This window comes from Oncorhynchus masou, chromosome 31 (assembly GCF_036934945.1).
Source record: "Oncorhynchus masou masou isolate Uvic2021 chromosome 31, UVic_Omas_1.1, whole genome shotgun sequence".
Taxonomy (NCBI): domain Eukaryota; kingdom Metazoa; phylum Chordata; class Actinopteri; order Salmoniformes; family Salmonidae; genus Oncorhynchus; species Oncorhynchus masou.
In genome coordinates, this window is record NC_088242.1 from 24,227,002 (window position 1) to 24,246,039 (window position 19,038).

At 41.5% G+C, this 19,038-nt stretch overlaps 1 protein-coding gene across 2 annotated transcripts in view; it reads left to right on the top strand.

Moving 5' to 3' along the window:
- The window catches only part of LOC135523607 (protein tweety homolog 2-like), a 113,181-nt gene that overhangs the window by 42,755 nt on the left and 51,388 nt on the right, over positions 1-19,038 (top strand). The window lies entirely within an intron of this gene.

The following is a 19,038-nucleotide window of genomic DNA, read 5'->3' on the forward strand; positions in this document are numbered from 1 at the left end:
AGCTGGGTGTGCGCTAATACTGTTTCAAACGTCACTCGCTTTTAGATTTGGAGTAGTTATTCCCCTTGCGCTGCAAGGGCCGCAGCTTTTGTGGAGCGATGGGTAACGATGCTTCGAGTGTGGATGTTGTCGATATGTTCCTGGTTCGAGCCCAGGTAGGGGCGAGGAGGGACGGAAGCTATACTGTTACACTGGCAATACTATAGTGCCTATAAGAACATCCAATAGTCAAAGGTATATGAAATACAAATAAAGAGAGAAATAGTCCTATAAATACTAAATTAACTACAACCTAAAACCTCTTACCTTGGAATATTGAAGTCTCATGTTAAAAGGAACCACCAACTTTCATATGTTCTCATGTTCTGAGCAAGGAACTTAAACGTTAGCTTTTTTACATGGCACATATTTTACATGGCACACATTACTTTTGCATTATTTAAACCAAATTGAACATGTTTCATTATTTATTTGAGGCTAAATTGATTTTATTGATGTTTTATATTAAGTTAAAATAAGTGTTAATTCAGTATTGTTGTAATTGTCATTATTACAAATTGTAAAATCAGCCGATTAATCGGTATCTGCTTTTTTGGTCCTCCAAGAATCGGTATTGGTATCGGCATTGAAAAATCATAAACAGTCGATCTCTACCATAGACCCACTCCAATTTGCATACAGCCCCACCTGGACAAAATGAACACCTGTGTGAGAATGCTATTCATTGACTACAGCTCAGTGTTCAACACCATAGTGCCCTCAAAGCTCATCCACAAGCTAAGAACCCTGGGACTAAACACTTCCCTCTGCAACTGGATCCTGAACTTCCTGATGCCCCCCTGATCGGTTGCATCACTGCCTGGTATGGCAACTGTTCGGCCTCTGACCACAAGGCACTATACCAGGCGGTGTCAGAGAAGGCCCTAAAAAAAAAGACTCCAGCCACCCTAGTCATAGACTGTTCTCTCTGCTACCGCACGGCAAGCGGTACCGGACCGCTAAGTCTAGGTCCAAGAGGCAACTAAACAGCTGATACCCCCAAGAAATAAGACTCCTAAACATCTAATCAAATGTCTACCCAGACTATTTGTATTATCTATGCATTGTCACTTTAATAACTCTACCTACATGTACATATTACCTCAATTACCTCGACACCGGTGCCACAGCACATTGACTCTGTACCGGTACCCCCTGTATATAGCCCCACTTATTGTTATTTTACTGCTGCGCTATAATTATTTGTTATTTTTATCTTTTACTTTTTTTTAGGTATTTTCTTAACTGCATTGTCAGTTAAGGGCTTGTAAGTAAGCATGTCACTGTCACTGTAAGGTCTACCTGTTGTATTCGGCACATGTGACAAATATCATTCAATTTGATTTACTGTAACTGCTAACTAGACAACAGAGAAAGAGTATCATGGTGCATTTCCAATGAAGATTTACCCTGGTGTTTTACCCAGATAGCCTCAGATAGCCTTTTCTGTTTCCAGCTCCACGGTCCGGGTCCTGGGACTCACTGGGCCTTGACCAGAGGCCAAGGCAAGGCGGCTGGGGCTTTTCAGGCAGAATTTACATAACAATGGCTAACTGTGAACACAGGTTTACACCTTTGATGGTTAACACCTTCTCACAAACCAACTGTTTTGATTATGCAGAGTTTGTTGATTCTGCTCTCCACTGTCAAACCTAGCTACGGAAAAACAATTCCCCCACAATAACATAAGTGTGTATACACTAGTGTAAGACTGGTGTTGTAGGTGAAAAGCAGCAGAGCATTAGTCAAGGTGTCCCCCACTCCCTCTCTCAATTTCAATTTCAATTTAAGGGGCTTTATTAGCATGGGAAACATATGTTTACATAGTCAAAGCAAGTGAAATAGTTAATAATAATGAACAGTAAACATTACACTCAAAAGTTCCAAAGGAAATAAAGACATTTCATATGTCATATTATGGCTGTGTACAGTGTTGTAACGACGTGAAAATAGTACCAAAGAAAAAATAAATAAACATAAATATGGATTGTATTTAACATACATATAAATGGTGTTTGTTCTTCACTGGTTGCCCTTTTCTTGTGGCAACAGGAGTTTATCCAAATTGGATTTGTTTTGAATTCTTTGTGGGTCTGTGTAATCTGAGGGAAGTATGTGTCTCTAATATGGTCATACATTTGGCAGGAGGTTAGGAAGTGCAGCTCAGTTTCCAGCTCATTTTGTGGGCAGTGTGCACATAGCCTGTCTTCTCTCGAGAGCCAGGTCTGCCTACGGCGACCTTTCTCAATAGCAAGGCTATGCTCACTGAGTCTGTACATAGTCAAAGCTTTCCTTACATTTTGGGTCGGTCACTATGGTCAGGTATTCTTCCACTGTGTACTCTCTGGTTAGGGGCAAATATCATTCCAGTTTGCTCTGTTTTTTTGTTAATTATTTCCAATGTCTCAAGTAGTTATATTTTTGTTTTCTCATGATTTGGTTGGGTCTAATTGTGTTGCTGTCCTGGGGCTTTGTGGGGTCTGTTTGTGAACAGAGCCCCCAGACCAGCTTGCTTAGGGGAATCTTCTCCAGGTTTTTCATCTCTCTGTAGGTGATGGCATTGTTATGGAAGGTTTGGGAATCGCTTCGTTTTAGGCGATTGCAGAATTTAACGTCTCTTTTCTGGATTTTGATCATCAGCGTGTATCGGCCTAATTCTGCTCTGCATGCATTATTTGGTATTTTATGTTGTACACTTGGGGATATTTTAGAAGAATTCTGCATGCAATGGGTTCTATAAAAGATTCAAGTATTTTTTGCCAGATCCTAATTGGTATGTCGAATTTTATGTTCCTTTTGATGGAATAGAACGCCTATCTTGCCTTGTCTCTCAGATCGTTCACAGCTTTGTGGAAGTTACCTGTGGCACTGATGTCTCTCTCTCCCTCGCTCTCTTCCACTCTCCCTCCCCCTCTCCTTTCCTCCCTCCATCCCTCCTCTCCTTACTACAGTATCTGATTATGTTTGGCACATGCTAGCTGCTGATCTGTTGTGACGTACTGCAATTGTTGTCTGTGACGCCACATGTAGCAGCTGGCTGGTAGTTGTGGGTATGTGTAGTGCTAGCTCTGTGTAGTACTGGGTCCTGTCCTGTCCTGCCTGGCTCTGCCTCCCATCATTAGCACACAAACGCTGCCCAATTAGCCCCACATAGCTGGCCCTTTATGGAGGCTGTGGGTGACGCTGTGGACATCTGGACCAGACCTGGGTTCAAATAGTGTTTGTTTTCTTTGAATTACGGAGTGTTTGATTGAGCCTGGCTGGAGTGTCAGATGGACTGCCAAACAAATACTACTTGAACCTATGTCTGATCTGGTCTTAGACCAATAACACCAGAGCCGTTACAACAAATCAAATCAAATGTTTTCTGTTACATGCGCCGAATACAACAGGCAACCTTACCATGAAATTCTTACTTACTGTAATACAATACAATAGCTGGGTTATAAACAGGGAGTAACAGTACCGAGTCAATGTGGGGGGGGTACAAGTTAGTCAAGGTCAATTAGATAATATGTACATGTAGCACAGGAGGTTGGTGGCACCTTAGTTGGTAAGAACGGACTCATGGTAATGGCTGGAGCGGAATGAGTTGAACGGTATCAAATACATCAAACGCATGTTTTCCAGGTGTTCGATGCCATTCCATTTACTCCATTCCAGCCATTAGTATGAGCCGTCCACCCCCCAGCAGCCTCCACTGACATGTTGGTAGGGGTAAAGTGCCTATTCATAGATAATATTCACCAAGTAGCGGGGGGGGGGTCAATGCAAATAGTCTGGGTAGCTATTTGATTAGCTGTTCAGCAGTCTTATGGCTTGGGGGTAGAAGCTGTTAAAACTTCTTTGGGATAGGGGGCAGCATTTTCACTTTTGGATGAATAGCGTGCCCAGAGTAAACTGCCTCCTACTCAGTCCCAGATGCTAATATATGCATATTATTATTAGTATTGGATAGAAAACACTCTGAAGTTCCTAAAACTGTTTAAATGATGTCTGTGAGTATAACGGAACTCATATGGCAGGCAAAAACCTGAGAAACAATCCAAACAGGAAGTGGGAAATCTGAGGTTTGTAGTTTTTGAACTCAGCCCCTATCGAATACCCAGTGGGATATGGGTTATTTTGCACTTCCTAAGGCTTCTACTGTGAAGTGGGAGCGAATGAGAGCTGTTTGACTAAGGGGTCTGGCAGCAGCCTCGTTCTCAGTCACGCGCGTTCACATGAGAGGTATCTCTCGTTCCATTGCTTTTCTACAGACAATGGCATTCTCCGGTTGGAACATTATTGAACATTAATGATAAAAACATCCTAAAGATTGATTCTATACTTAGTTTGACAAGTTTCTTCGACCTGTAATATAACTTTTTGAACTTTTCATCCCGACTGGACCTGAACGCGCGTTTGGATTTGTTTACCTAACGCCCTAACAAAAGAAGCTATTTGGACATAAATTATGGACATTATCGAACAAAACAAACATTTATTGTGGAACTGCGATTCCTGGGAGTGCATTCTGATGAAGATCATCAAAGGTAAGTTAATATTTCTAATGCTATTTTTCACTAATGTTGACTGCGCAACATGGCGGATATTTATTTTGGCTGGTTTGGGCTCTGAGCACCGTACTCAGATTATGCTTTTTCCGTAAAAGTTTTTTTGAAATCTGACACAGTGGTTGCTTTATCTTCTTGCGACTAGGTGGCGCTATTAAACATTTTGGATGAAAAACGTTCCCGTTTTAAACAAGATATTTTGTCATGAAAAGATGCTTGACTATGCATATAATTGACAGCTTTGGAAAGAAAACACTCTGACGTTTCCAAAACTGCAAAGAATTTGTCTGCGAGTGCCACAGAACTGATGTTACAGGCGAAACCCAGATAAAAATCCAACCAGGAAGTGCCGCATTTTTTTAAACCGCCTCATGCCAACGATTAACGAGAATTTTATCTTTAAAATGGTGCCTAATACTTGTCTGTTTGAGAAATTTGATTTATGAGATTTCTGTTGATTTGTATTTGGCAACCCTGCAATTTCATTGGCTGTTGGCGAGGGGTTCCGCTAGTGGAACGGGTTTGCGTTCCCCAGTCCTAGACAGGTTAGGAAGCCTTTTGAACCTAGACTTGGCGCTCCGGTAACTCTTGCTGTGGGGTAGCATAGAAAACAGACTATGACTAGGGTGGCTGGAGTCTTTGACAATTTTTAGGGCCTTCCTCTGACACTGCCTGGTATAGAGGTCCTGGATGGCAGGAAGCTTGGCCTCAGTTATGTACTGGGCTGTATGCACTATCCTCTGTAATGCCTTGTGGTTGGATGCTGAGCAGTTGCCATACTTGGCGGTGATGCAACCAGTAAGGATGCTCTTGATGGTGCAGCTGTGGAACTTTTTGAGTATCTGAGGACCCATGCCAAATCTTTTCAGACTCCTGAGTGGGAATAGGCGTTGTCGTGCCTTCTTTGCTATTGTCTTTGGACCCTGTAGTCCATGATCATCTAATTTGTCTTGATCACGTTGAGAGAGAGGTTGTTGTCCTTGCACCACACAGCCAGGTCTCTGACCTCATCCCTATAGGCTGTCTCATCGTTGTCAGTGATCAGGACTACACTACAACCATTGTGTCGTCAGCAAACCTAATGATGGTGTTGGAGTCGTGCAGGATCTAGTTGCAGAGGGAGGTGTTTAGTCCAGGGGTTCTTATCTTAGTGATGAGCTTTGAGAGCACTATGTTGATGAACGCTGAGCTGTCATCAATGAACAGTTTTCTCACATAGGTGTTCCTTTTGTCCAGGTGGGAAAGGGCAGTATGGAGTGTAATAGAGTCATCAGCGTCATCAGTGGATCTGTTGGGGTGGTAGGCAATTTGGAGTGGGTCTAGGGTTTCTGGGATGATGTGAGCCATGACCAGCCTTTCAAAGCACTTCGTGGCTACAGACGTGAGTGCTACGGGTCGGTAGTCATTTAGGCAGGTTACCTTGGTGTTCTTAGGCACAAGGACTATGGTGGTCTGCTTGAAACATGTTGGTATTACAGACTCGGTCAGGGACAGGTTGAAAATGTCGGTGAAGACACTTGCCAGTTGGTCAGCGCATACTCTGAGTACACGTTCTGGTAATCAGCCTTGTGAATATTGACCTGTTTAAAGATCTTACTCACAGTGGCTACGGAGAGCGTGATCACACAACAACAGTTGTTGCTCTCATGCATGCTTCATTGTTGCTTGCCTCGAAGCACACATAGAAGTCAATTAGATCATCTGGTAGGCTTGTGTCACTGGGAAGGTCGCGGCTGCGATTCCCTTTGTAGTCCGTAATAGTTTGCAAGCCCTGTCACATCCAACGAGCGTCAGAGGCGGTGTAGTAGGATTCTATATTAGTCCTGTATTGACGCTTTGCCTTTTTGATGGTTGGTTGGAGGGCATAGCAGGATTTCTTTTAAGCGGTTAGAGTCCCGTTCCTTGAAAGCGGCAGCTCTACCCTTTAGCTCAGTGAGGATGTTGCCTGTAATCCGTGACTTCTGGTTTGGGTATGTACGTATGTACGGTCACTGTGGGGACGATGTCATCAATGCACTTATTGATGAAGCTGGTGACTGATGTGGTATACTCCTCAATGTCATCGGATGAATCCCGGAACATATTCCAGTCTGTGCTAGCAAAACAGTCCTGTGGCTTAGCATCTGCGTCATCTGGGAGTCAGTTGTACTTCCTGCTTTTGCTTGTAAGTAGGAATCAGGAGGATAGAATTATGGTCAGATTTACCAAATGGAGGGCGAGGGAGAGATTTGTACGCGTCTCTGTGTGGAGTAAAGGTGGTCTAGTTTTCTTTCCTCATGTTACACATGTAACAAGCTGGTAGAAAGAGGTACAGTGGGGCAAAAAAGTATTTAGTCAGCCACCAATTGTGCAAGTTCTCCCACATAAAAAGATGAGAGAGGCCTATAATTTTCATTGATTGGGAAGATTGGGAGAATGTCATATGGTCAGATGAAACCAAAATATAACTTTTTGGTAAAAACTCAACTCGTCGTGTTTGGAGGACAAAGAATGCTGAGTTGCATCCAAAGAACACCATACCTACTGTGAAGCATGGGGGTGGAAACATCTTGCTTTGGGGCTGTTTTTCTGCAAAGGGACCAGGACGACTGATCCATGTAAAGGAAAGAATGAATGGGGCCATGTATCGTGAGATTTTGAGTGAAAACCTCCTTCCATCAGCAAGGGCATTGAAGATGAAACGTGACTGGATCTTTCAGCATGACAATGATCCCAAACACACCGCCCGGGCAAAGAAGGAGTATCTTCGTAAGAAGCATTTCAAGGTCCTGGAGTCTCCAGATCTCAACCCCATAGAAAATCTTTGGAGGGAGTTGAAAGTCTGTGTTGCCCAGCAACAGCCCCAAAACATCACTGCTCTAGAGGAGATCTGCATGGAGGAATGGGCCAAAATAACTTGTGAAGACTTACAGAAAATGTTTGACCTCTGTCGTTGCCAACAAAGGGTATATAACAAAGTATTGAGATAAACTTTTGTTATTGACCAAATACTTATTTTCCACCGTAATTTGCAAATAAATTCATAAAAAATCCTACAATGTGATTTTCTGGATCTTTTTTTTCTCGTTTTGTCTGTCATAGTTGAAGTGTACCTATGATGTAAATTACAGGCCTTTCTCATCTTTTTAAGTGGGAGAACTTGTACAATTGGTGGCTGACTAAATACTGTTATTGGCAAACAGACACGGACCATTTGGTGAAACATAAGATATTACAGTTTGTAATGTCCAGTTGGTAGGATAGTCTCGAACAGAACTCATCCAGTTTTTTATCCAATGATTGCACGTTGGCCAATAGGACGGATGGTAGAGGGGGGTTACCCACTCGCCGACGAATTCTCACAAGGCACACCGGACCAGCATCACCTGTATCATTGTCGCTTCTTCATGCGAATGATGGGGATTTGACCCTGGTCCTGTATCAGCAGTAAATCCTTTGCGTTAACTCATTGAAGGAAACATCTTCATCCTGTTTGAGGTGAGTAATCGCTGTTCTGATATCTTTTCGGTCCTAAGAGACTGTGACAGAAACATTATGTACAAAATAAGTTACGAAGAACGCCATTTATCTCACAATTACAATAAATAAATATTCACTTTGATTCTCCCATACATTTACAGTGACATAATGGGGCATATAAGAGAGGGACAAAGGATGGTGCACTTTTACGAGCTCTTAGAGAGAGTTCTATTACAGTTCAGCTTTACCACCATGGAAGGATGCTGTTTCAAAACTGGCCAATTGTTTCCCTCTTTATGTCCCTCTGTCAGAGATAAAAGAGTAAAATCAATAGCCTTTATGTGGTGTTCAGTCAATTTTAGAGGATCTACCATGCCTTCAGAAAGTATTCATACCCCTTGACTTATTCCACATTTTGTTGTGTTACAGCCTGAATTCACCCATCTACACACAATACCCCATAATGACAAAGTGAAAACATGTTTTTTAGACATTTTAGCAAATGTATTGAAAATGAAAATGAAATATCTAATTTACATAAGTAGGTACATAAGTAAGTACATAAGTACACCCCTGAGTCAATACATGATAGGATCACCGTTGATAGTGATTACAGCTGTGAGGGTTTTCTGGTTAAGTTTCTAAGAGCTTTGCACACCTGGATTGTACAATATTTGCACATTATTCTTTTTCAAATTCTTCAAGCTTTGTCAAGTTGCCAGATAGCAATTTTCAAGTCTTGCCATAGATTTGTAAGCCGATTTAAGTAAAAAGTGTAACTAGGCCACTCAAGAACATTAAATGCCCTCTTTGTAAGAAACTCCAGTGTATATTTTTATTTTATTTTTTTCACCTTTATTTAACCAGGTAGGCCAGTTGAGAACAAGTTGTCATTTACAACTGCGACCTGGCCAAGATAAAGCAAAGCAGTACGACAAAAACAACAACACAGAGTTACACATGGGATAAACAAACGTACAGTCAATAACACATTAGAAAAATCTGTGTACAGTGTGTGCAAATTAAGTAAGGAGGTCAGGCAATAAATAGGCCATATGGCGAAGTAATTACAATTTAGCTAATTAACACTGGAGTGATATACCTGCTGGAGCGCGTGTTACGAGTGGGTGTTGCTATGGTGACCAGTGAGCTGAGATAAGGTGGAGCTTTACCTAGCAGAGACTTATAGATGACCTGGAGCCAGTGGGGTTGGCGACAAATATGTAGCGAAGACCAGCCAGCGAGAGCATACAGGTCTCAGTGGTGGGTGGAATACGGGGCTTTGGTGACAAAACTGATGGCACTGTGATAGACTGCATCCAATTTACTGAGGAGAGTGTTGGAGGCTATTTTGTAAATGACATCCCCGAAGTAAAAGATCGGTAAAATAGTCCGTTTTACGAGGGTATGTTTGGCAACATGAGTGAAGGATGCTTTGTTGCGAAATAGGAAGCTGATTCTAGATTTAATTTTGGATTGGAGATGCTTAATATGAGCTTGGAAGGAGAGTTTACAGTCTAGCCAGTCAAACCCTAACCCTAGGTATTTATAGTTGTACACATATAGTTGTACACACAAGTCAGAACCACCTAGAGTAGTGATGCTAGTCGGGTGGGTGCGGGCAGCGATCGGTTGAAGAGCATGCATATTTGGCCTTGTGTTTTAGGATATTTTTCTATTGAAAATGTACATTTTTCTCCCAGTGTCTGTTGGAATGCATACTGAACTAGATTTTTTTCTTCTAGGATTCTGCCTGTGCTTAGCTCTATTCCATTTATTTTTATCCCAAACAATCTCCCTAGTCCTTGCCGATGACAAACATACCCATAACATGATGCAGCCACCACTATGCTTGAAAATATGGAGTGGTACTCAGTGATGTGTTGTGTTTGATTTTCTCCAAACATAATGCTCTAGGACATTAAGTTAATTTCTTTGCCACATTTTTTGCAGTTTTACTTAATTGTTTTGGAAAGGGGTTGAATTATTTTTTATTCAAGACAAAGGTTAAGGTTAAGCTTTTCAGTTTTAATTAACCTTTAAACATTTCTAAAAACATAATACCACTTTGACATTATGGTGTATTGTGTGTGTCCCATTGACACAAAATCTAAATTGAATCCATTTTAAATTCAGGCTGTAACACAACAAAATGTGGAAAAAGTTGGTGTGAATGGGTGTGAATACTTCCTGAACTTTCACAAGTTCAGAACTGCCACAGCTTTTTAAAATCATTTTCGTTTTGTTCTGGCACTGGATGTAAAAAATAATAATTTTGAGATCAAATTTCATGGGCAGTTATTATTTTTGGATAAGCTTGTACATGGGCAGACATTGGATGCTGTACATCGACTGAGTTTTGTAGTATAGTGCCCATAATTGAGGTTATTAGATGCACAAAATAGCTTTATTTAATTTGGTTGGAGTGAGTTGTGTTAGGACCCCAGGGGTAGTATTTGTGGTGCCTGAACAGAATCCCAATGTGACATCTTCTGTCTAGCTGTCACGTTCTGACCTTAGTTATTTTGTTATGTCTTTGTTTTAGGATGGTCGGGGTGTGAGTTGGGTGGGTAGTCTATGTTCTTTTTTCTATGTTGTGGTTTTGTGTTTGGCCTGGTATGGTTCTCAATCAGAGGCAGGTGTCGTTCGTTGTCTCTGATTGAGAATCATACTTAGGTAGCCTTTTCTCACCTGTGTTTTGTGGGTGATTATTTTCTGTTCTGTGTTTTGCTTCACCGTTCAGGACTGTTCGTTTTGTCGGTTTTTGTTCAGTGTTCAGTATTCTTATTAAAACAATATGACACTTACCACGCTGCGCATTGGTCCTCCTCTTCTTCCACTCACGACGAGCGTTACACTAGCTGGCCAGCGTATCATGATGCCAGTTTGCTACAGTAGTAAATGTTAAATCTCTATCCCTCTTTGACCCTGCTATAGAGAACGTGTGTCACAGTGATCAAATCATAGTTAAGGAAGGCTTACTATATACAGTGTAGAGGTCGACCGATTATGATTTTTCAAGGCCGATACCGATTATTGGAGGACCCAAAAAAGCAGATACCGATTAATCGGCTGATTTAAAAAAAAAAATTGAATAAAAAAAAATCTATTTGTAAAAATGACAATTACAACAATACTGAATTAACACTTATTTTAACTTAATATAATACATCTAAATCAATTTAGCCTCAAGTAGATAATGAAACATGTTCAATTTGGTTTAAATAATGCAAAAACAAAGTGTTGGAGAAGAACATAAAAGTGCAATATGTGCCATGTAAGAAAGCTAATGTTTCAGTTCCTTGCTCAGAACATGAGAACATATGAAAGCTGGTGGTTCCTTTTAACATGTGTCTTCAATATTCCCAGGTAAGGAGTTTTAGGTTGTAGTTATAGGACTATTTCCCTCTATACCAGTTGTATTTCATTAACCTTTGACTATTGGATGTTCTTATAGGCACTTTAGTTTTGCCAGTGTAACAAGTATAGCTTCCGTCCCTCTCCTCGCTCCTCCCTGGGCTCGAACCAGCAACACAACGACAACAGCCACCACATCGAAGCAGCTTTACCCATGCAGAGCAAGGGAAACAACCACCCCAAGGCTCAGATCGAGTGAAGTTTGAAACGCTATTAGCACGTGCTAACTAGCCAGCCATTTCACTTCGGTCACACCAGCCTCATCTCGGGAGTTGATAGGCTTGAAGTCATAAACAGCGCAATGCTTGACACACAACGAAGAGCTGCTGGCAAAACGCACAAAAGTGATGTTTGAATGAATGTTTACGCGCCTGCTTCTGTCTACCACCGCTCAGTCAGATACTTGTATGCTTGTATGCTCAGTCAGATTATATGCAACACAGGACACGCTAGATAATAGTAATATCATCAACCATGTGTAGTTAACTAGTGATTATGATTTATTGTTTTTTATAAGATAAGTTTAATGCTAGCTAACAACTTACCTTGGCTTACTGCATTTGCGTAACAGGTAGTCTCCTTGTGGACGAGAGAGAGGCAGGTCGTTAATGTGTTGGACTAGTTAACTTTAATGTTGCAAGATTGGATCCCCCGAACTGACAAGGTGAAAATCTGTCTTTCTGCCACTAAACGAGGCAGTTAACCCACCGTTCCTAGGCCGTCATTGAAAATAAGAATGTGTTCTTAACTGACTTGCCTAGTTAAATAAATATTAAATACAGGTGTAAATAAATAAATATATATATATATATATATATATATATATATATATATATATATATATATATATATATATATATATAATTTTTACAAATCGGCAATATTAAATACATGTGTAAAAAAAATATATATATATATATATATATATATATTGTTTTTTTTACACCTGTATTTAATATTGCCGATTTGTAAAAATTATAATCGGCAAATCGGCCCAAAAATACAGATTTCCGATTGTTATGAAAACTTGAAATCGCCCTAATTAATCGGCCATTCCGATGAATCGGTCGACCTCTAATACAGTGCATTCAGAAAGTATTCAGTCCCCTTGACCTTTTCCACATTGTGTGACGTTACAGCCTTATTTTAGAATGGATTAAATTGTTTCTTCCCCTCATCAATCTACACACTATACCCCATAATGACAAAGGAAAAACAGATTTTTTGAATTTTTTGCGAATGTAAATCAAAACCGGAAATATCACATTTACGTAAGTATTCAGATCTTTGCTGAGGCACCTTTGTTCAGTACTTTGTTGAAGCGATTACAGCCTCACAAGTCTTCTTGGGTATGACGCTACAAGCTTGGCACACCTGTATTTGGGGAGCATTTTTCTTTGCAGATCCTCTATTAACTCTGTCAGATTGGATGGGGAGCATCGCTGCACAGCTATTGTCAGGTCTCTCAAGAGATCTCTCAAGAGATGTTTGATCCGGTTCAAGTCCAGGCTCTGGCTGTGCCACTCAAGGACATTCAGAGACTTGTCCCGAAGCCACTCCTACGTTGTCCTGTAGCGCTCTGGAGCAGGTTTTCATCAAGGATCTCTCTATTCTCCCAGTACCTGCCGCTGAAAAACATCCCCAGAGCATGATGCTGCCTCTGCGCTTCTCCGTCGAGATGGTGCCAGATTTCCTTCAGACATGACGCTTCGCATTCAGGCCAAAGAGTTAAGTCTTGTTTTCATAAGACCAGATAATCTTGTTTCTCTGGTCTGTGTCCTTTAGGTGCCTTTGGGAAAACTCCAAGCGGGCTGGCATGTGCCTTTTACTGATGTGTGGCTTCCGTCTGGCCACTCTACAATAAAGGACTGATTGGTGGATTGCTGCAGAGATGGTTGTCTTTCTGGAAGGTTCTCCTATCTCCACAGAGGAACTCTGGAGCTCTGTCAGAGTGACCATCGGGTTCTTGGTCACCTCCCTGATCAAGGCCCTTCTCCCCCAATTCCTCAGTTTGGGCGGGCGACCAGCTCTAGGGAGAATATTGTTGTTTCCAAACTTCTTCCATTTAAGAATGGAGGCCACTGTGTTCTTGGGGACATTCAATGCTGCAGACATTTTTTGGTACCCTTCCCCAGATTTGTGCCTCGACACAATCCTAACTCTGAGCTCTACAGACAATTCCTTCAACCTCATGGCTTGGTTTTTGCTCTGACATGAACTGTCAACTGTGGGACCTTATATAGACAGGTGTGTGTCTTTCCAAATCATGTCCAATCAATTGAATTTACCACAGGTGGACTCCAATCAATTTGTAGAAATATCTCAAGGATGATCAATTGAAACAGGATTCAGCTGAGCTCAATTTCCCAATCTGGCCCTCATACCATCATGGTCATCTAATCAGCCCCAGCTTACAATTGGCTCATTCATCCCCCCTTCTTCCCCTGTAACTATTCCCCATGTCGTTGTTGTAAATGAGAATGTGTTCTCAGTCAACTCACCTGGTAAAATAAGGGTTAAATAAATCACTTTTTTTTCAAGTGTCATAGCAAAGGGTTTATTTTCAATAAATTAGCAAACATTAAAAAAACTGATTTTGCTTTGTCATTATGGGTGTGTAGATTAATGAGGATATTTTTTTAAATCCATTTTAGGATGTCTGTAATGTAACAAAATGTGGAAAATTCAAGGGGTCTGAATACTTTCCGAATGCACTGTAAATGCATCATCGCAAAGATGAATATGTGTGCAGAAGTTGGAGTTGGAGTTCTTTAGCCAGAGGCTAAATTTCAGTTCTCTCTCTGCGAATTTGCTTTCTCTCATCCTCTGTTCCAGTTTGTGTGTCATGGACATGACAGTACCACAGATGTTTGCTATGCGTATACCAGGGGCCATATCAAGAGTCTCAGAGAAGGTGTGCTGATTTAGAATCAGTTTTGCCTTTTAGATCACAATGAATAAGGACAGAAGGGACTTGATCATAGGTCAGCACCTATGGTCCCTGAGCCATCTACTACTCAGTCTGTCTGATGGTCACCAGATATTTATCTGCGTTGAGTTATACTAACTCTCTCTCCCTCCATCTCTCTTCTTTTTCTCTAATCCCCTACCATCGTCCTGTTAATGAGAATGATTCAGATATTTCAGAGAAACCTTTTTCCCCAGGCTGCTATTATTTGCTAGGCTTTGCTTTTTTCTTTCCTGGATGTTTTGAGGTTTCTCTGTATGTGTGTCCCAAATGGCACCCTATTCCCTATATAGTGAACATCTTTACAACTTTACAGTAAACAAAGTAGTGCACTATAAAGGGAATAGGGTGTCATTTGGGACTCATTCTGTGTGTCTCTAGCATCATACAGCTTGTTCAAACGCAGGAACATGAAAGAGGCAGATTCCTGACAGTATGTTTTTGACACCGGGCTAATGTTTTGGTGTGGAAAAAGTAAAGACATCCCACAGACATGATGTAATGCGTTAACATCAGTACTTTATTCATAGTGAGAAATGCATATTCTCTCTCTTCTCTTTTTCCCTTTCCCTTTCTCTCTCTATTTCTCTCCTTTTTTTTGTATTTAGTTTTTTTGGTGGGGGGGGGGGGGGTTGATCAGCTTTAATGTTAGAGATAAATTGGAGCTACCACCAATGTAATTATTTATATTTTGCATATACAGTTGAAGTTGGAAGTTTACAAACACCTTAGCCAAATACGTTAAATTCAGTTTTTCACAATCCCTGACATTTAATCCTGGTAAAAAATCCCTGTTTTAGGTCAGTTAGGATCACCTCTTTATTTTAATAATAAGAAATGTAAGAATAATAGTTGAGAGAATAATTTATTTCAACTTTTTTTTCGTTCATCACATTCCCAGTGGGTCAGACGTTTACATACGCTCAATTAGTATTTGGTAGCATTGCCTTTTAATTGTTTAACTTGGGTCAAATGTTTCGGGTAGCCTTCCACAAGCTTCCCACAATAAGTTGGGTGAATTTTTGCCCATTCCTCCTGACAGAGCTGGTGTAACTGAGTCAGGTTTGTAGGCCTCCTTGCTCCCACACGCTTTTTCAGTTCTGTCCACAAATTTTCTATAGGATTGAGGTCAGGGCTTTGTGATGGCCAATCCAATACCTTGACTTTGTTGTCCTTAAGCCATTTTGCCATAACTTTGGAAATATGCATTGTCCATTTGGAAGACCCATTTGCGACCAGGCTTTAACTTCCTGACTGATGTCTTGAGATGTTTCTTCAATATATCCACAAAATGTTCCATCCTCATGATGCCATCTATTTTGTGAAGTGTGTAACCGATGTGAAACGGCTAGCTAGTTAGCTGTGGTGCGCGCTAATATTGTTTCAATCGGTGACGGCATTCACTCTGAGTCCTTGAAGTAGGGCCGTGGCTTTTGTGGCGCGATGGGTAACGATGCTTCGTGGGTGTCAGTTGTCGGTGTGTGCAGAGGGTCCCTGGTTCGAGCCCGGGTCAGGACGAAACTTAAACTGTTGAGACTATCACAGTGCAGGTGCATTTATACGGAGACTTGATTACACACAGGTGGATTGTATTTATCATCATTAGTCATTTAGATCAACATTGGATCATTCAGAGATCCTCACTGAACTTCTGGAGAGAGTTTGCTGCACTGAAAGTAAAGGGGCTGAATAATTTTGCACGCCCAATTTTTCAGTTTTTGATTTGTTAAAAAAGTTTGAAATATCCAATAAATTTCGTTCCACTTCATGATTCTGTCCCACTTGTTGATTCTTCATAAAAAAATACAGTTTTATATCTTTATGTTTGAAGCCTGAAATGTGGCAAAAGGTCGCAAAGTTCAAGGGTGCCGAATACTTTCGCAAGGCACTGTACATATGGACAGTACCAAAGCAAATTATTTAATGATTCCGTCTCTTCGCAGCTAAATCTGCAGAGCTGCGAAGGTTGTATCCCCCATATAAATAACATTCTATTGGTTGCAAGAATTTTATATAATAATTTAAATTGAAAAATTCAAAGTTTGAATCCAGCATCGTTTTGCATATCAGTTCATAAACCATTTCTCAACGCAATGGGAGACAGAGGAAGCTTCTCCTTTGAGTCACAGAATGTGTCCCAAATGGCAACCTATTCGCTATGTCGTGCACTACGTACACCAAGTGTACAAAACATTAGAAACACATTCCTAATATTGAGTTGCACCCCCTTTTGCCCTTAAAACAGCCTAAATTCGTCGGGAATGTCTGGGATTTTTTTGGGGATATTGCCCGATATTGACTCCATTGCTTCCCACAGTTGTGTCAAGTTGACTGGTAGTGGATCTCTACTCCGAATTGCTCGTTCCATACATTTGCAGATGGATACACTGTTTCCATGAAGGGATGCACCTGATTGGCAATGATGTTCAGATATCCTGTGGCATTAAAAGTTGCGCCATTTTATCAAGGGGCCCAATGTGTGCAATGAAAATACACCCCCCACTATCACCCCACCATCACCAGCCTACAATGTTGCCATGCAGCATGATGGATCCATGTACTCATGTGGTTTTCTGTATACCCTCGTCCGGCCATCAGTGTGAAACAGCAGCAACTGGGATTCATCAGACCAGGCAATGTTTTTCCAATTCTCTAGTGTCCAGTGTTTTCATTCCTTAGCCCACTGCAACCGCAGTTTCTAGTATTTTGCTGAAAGAAGTGGAACTCTGTAAGGTTGTTTGCTGCCACACCCCATTCGTATCAAGGTACGTCGAGTTGTGCATTCTTTTATGGGTCTTCGGGTACCAATGTTGTACTGGACTGTCAGTTGACTAACTGTAGCCCGTCTGTTGCTCTCCACAATTCGTATCAGCCTCCTTTGTCCTTTTTCATCAGTTACCCGTTTTCGCCCACTCACCTGGATTCACCTGGTCAGTCTCGGTCATGGAATGAGCAGGTATTCCTAATGTTTGTACGCTCAGTGTATATAGGGCCCCATTTGGGACACGTCCAGTGATAGACACTGTTACGAATGTGGAGGTTTCCCTCAGAGCCTAGACTAAGTTATGCCCACTGGGACTGACCTGTGGTCCTCATCTGGCATCACTTTACTGGACCAGCCATAACAGGAGGAAGTGGGTGTTTTAATATACTGCAAGGGTAGGCTGTATAAAGTGTGAGGTTCCAATAATCAAGAGATACTGAGAGAGGATTATCTCCACAGTAGTTGTGTTAGTGTGGTAGAGTGGGAAGGGGAGGGATAGGCACAGTAGTGTGAAGATAAAGTATTAGTAGAGATACTATGATAGGGGGACCACTGCTTGTGTTACTGAGAGTACTGAGTACTGTCAGAGTACTGTCACAAAATAAATACAAATACAATTTGATTTGATTCTGATGTCCATAGCACACAAACTCAAAGAGGGGATGAGAAAAAGGACATTTTTCGGAGAGAATTGAATTTCAGCCTACTGCTAAAATATGTGTATGTGCTTGCCTGTGTGCATGTTAATAATGCTTAGTAATCTAAGGTTGCCTGGATTAATACAGAACCATTTATTATGATAGTGCATAGGTCTGTTTTTCTGTATGACAGTGGACTACAGGAAACTTCTCAGTGACTGGATGAATGTTGTGTGACTCTGTCCAGTTGTTTTTCTGTCTATGTTCAGCACGTTCCTATTATTACTGACCAGGGAAAGATAAAGACCGGCACACTGTTGAAATAGAGGAATAAGGGCCTCCCGGGTGGCGCATTGGTCTAGGGTACTCTGGGTTTGCGCCCAGGCTCTGTCGCAGCCGGCCGTGACCGGGAGGTCTGTGGGGCGACGCACAATTTGCCTAGCGTCATCCAATTCAGGGAGGGTTTGGCCGGTAGGGATATCCTTGTCTCATCGCGCACCAGCGACTCCTGTGGCAGGCCGGGCGCAGTGCACGCTAACCAGGTCGCCAGGTGCACTGTGTTTCCTCTGACACATTGGTGCGGCTGGCTTCCGGGTTGGATGCGCGCTGTGTTAAAGAAGCAGTGCGGCTTGGTTGGGTTGTGTTTCGGAGGACGCATGGCTTTCGACCTTCGTCTCTCCCGAGCCCGTGCGGGAGTTGTAGTGATGAGACAAGATAGTAACTACTAACAATTGGATACCACGAAATTGGGGGAAAAAGGGGGTAATTTTTTTTGAAAGAAATAGAGGATTAAATCCAGGGAAGCAACATTAACCTCAGCCTCCATAACAGTGTCTGCGATCCCAAATGGCACCCAATCCCTTACATAGTGCACTACATTTGACCAGAATCCTATGGGCCCTGGTCAAAAGTATCTCACTATATAGGGAATAGGGTGTCATTTGGGACACAACCAATATGACTCACGTGAATCTCTTAACTGTGCTGTGTGTTTCTTAATTTGCTGTGAGGTTTTATGTCTTTGTCACATTTTATTTAATGTGCACTTATCTATTTGATCTACTAAACTTTTTAGACTGAAAAAAACGAAGAATGGTGGTTCGCACACAAACCTTTTCACAATCATCAACCAAACTAACATACAGTATTCTTCTAGCTTGCACGATACCCTCAAGGTGGGGATGTGCAACGAAGCTC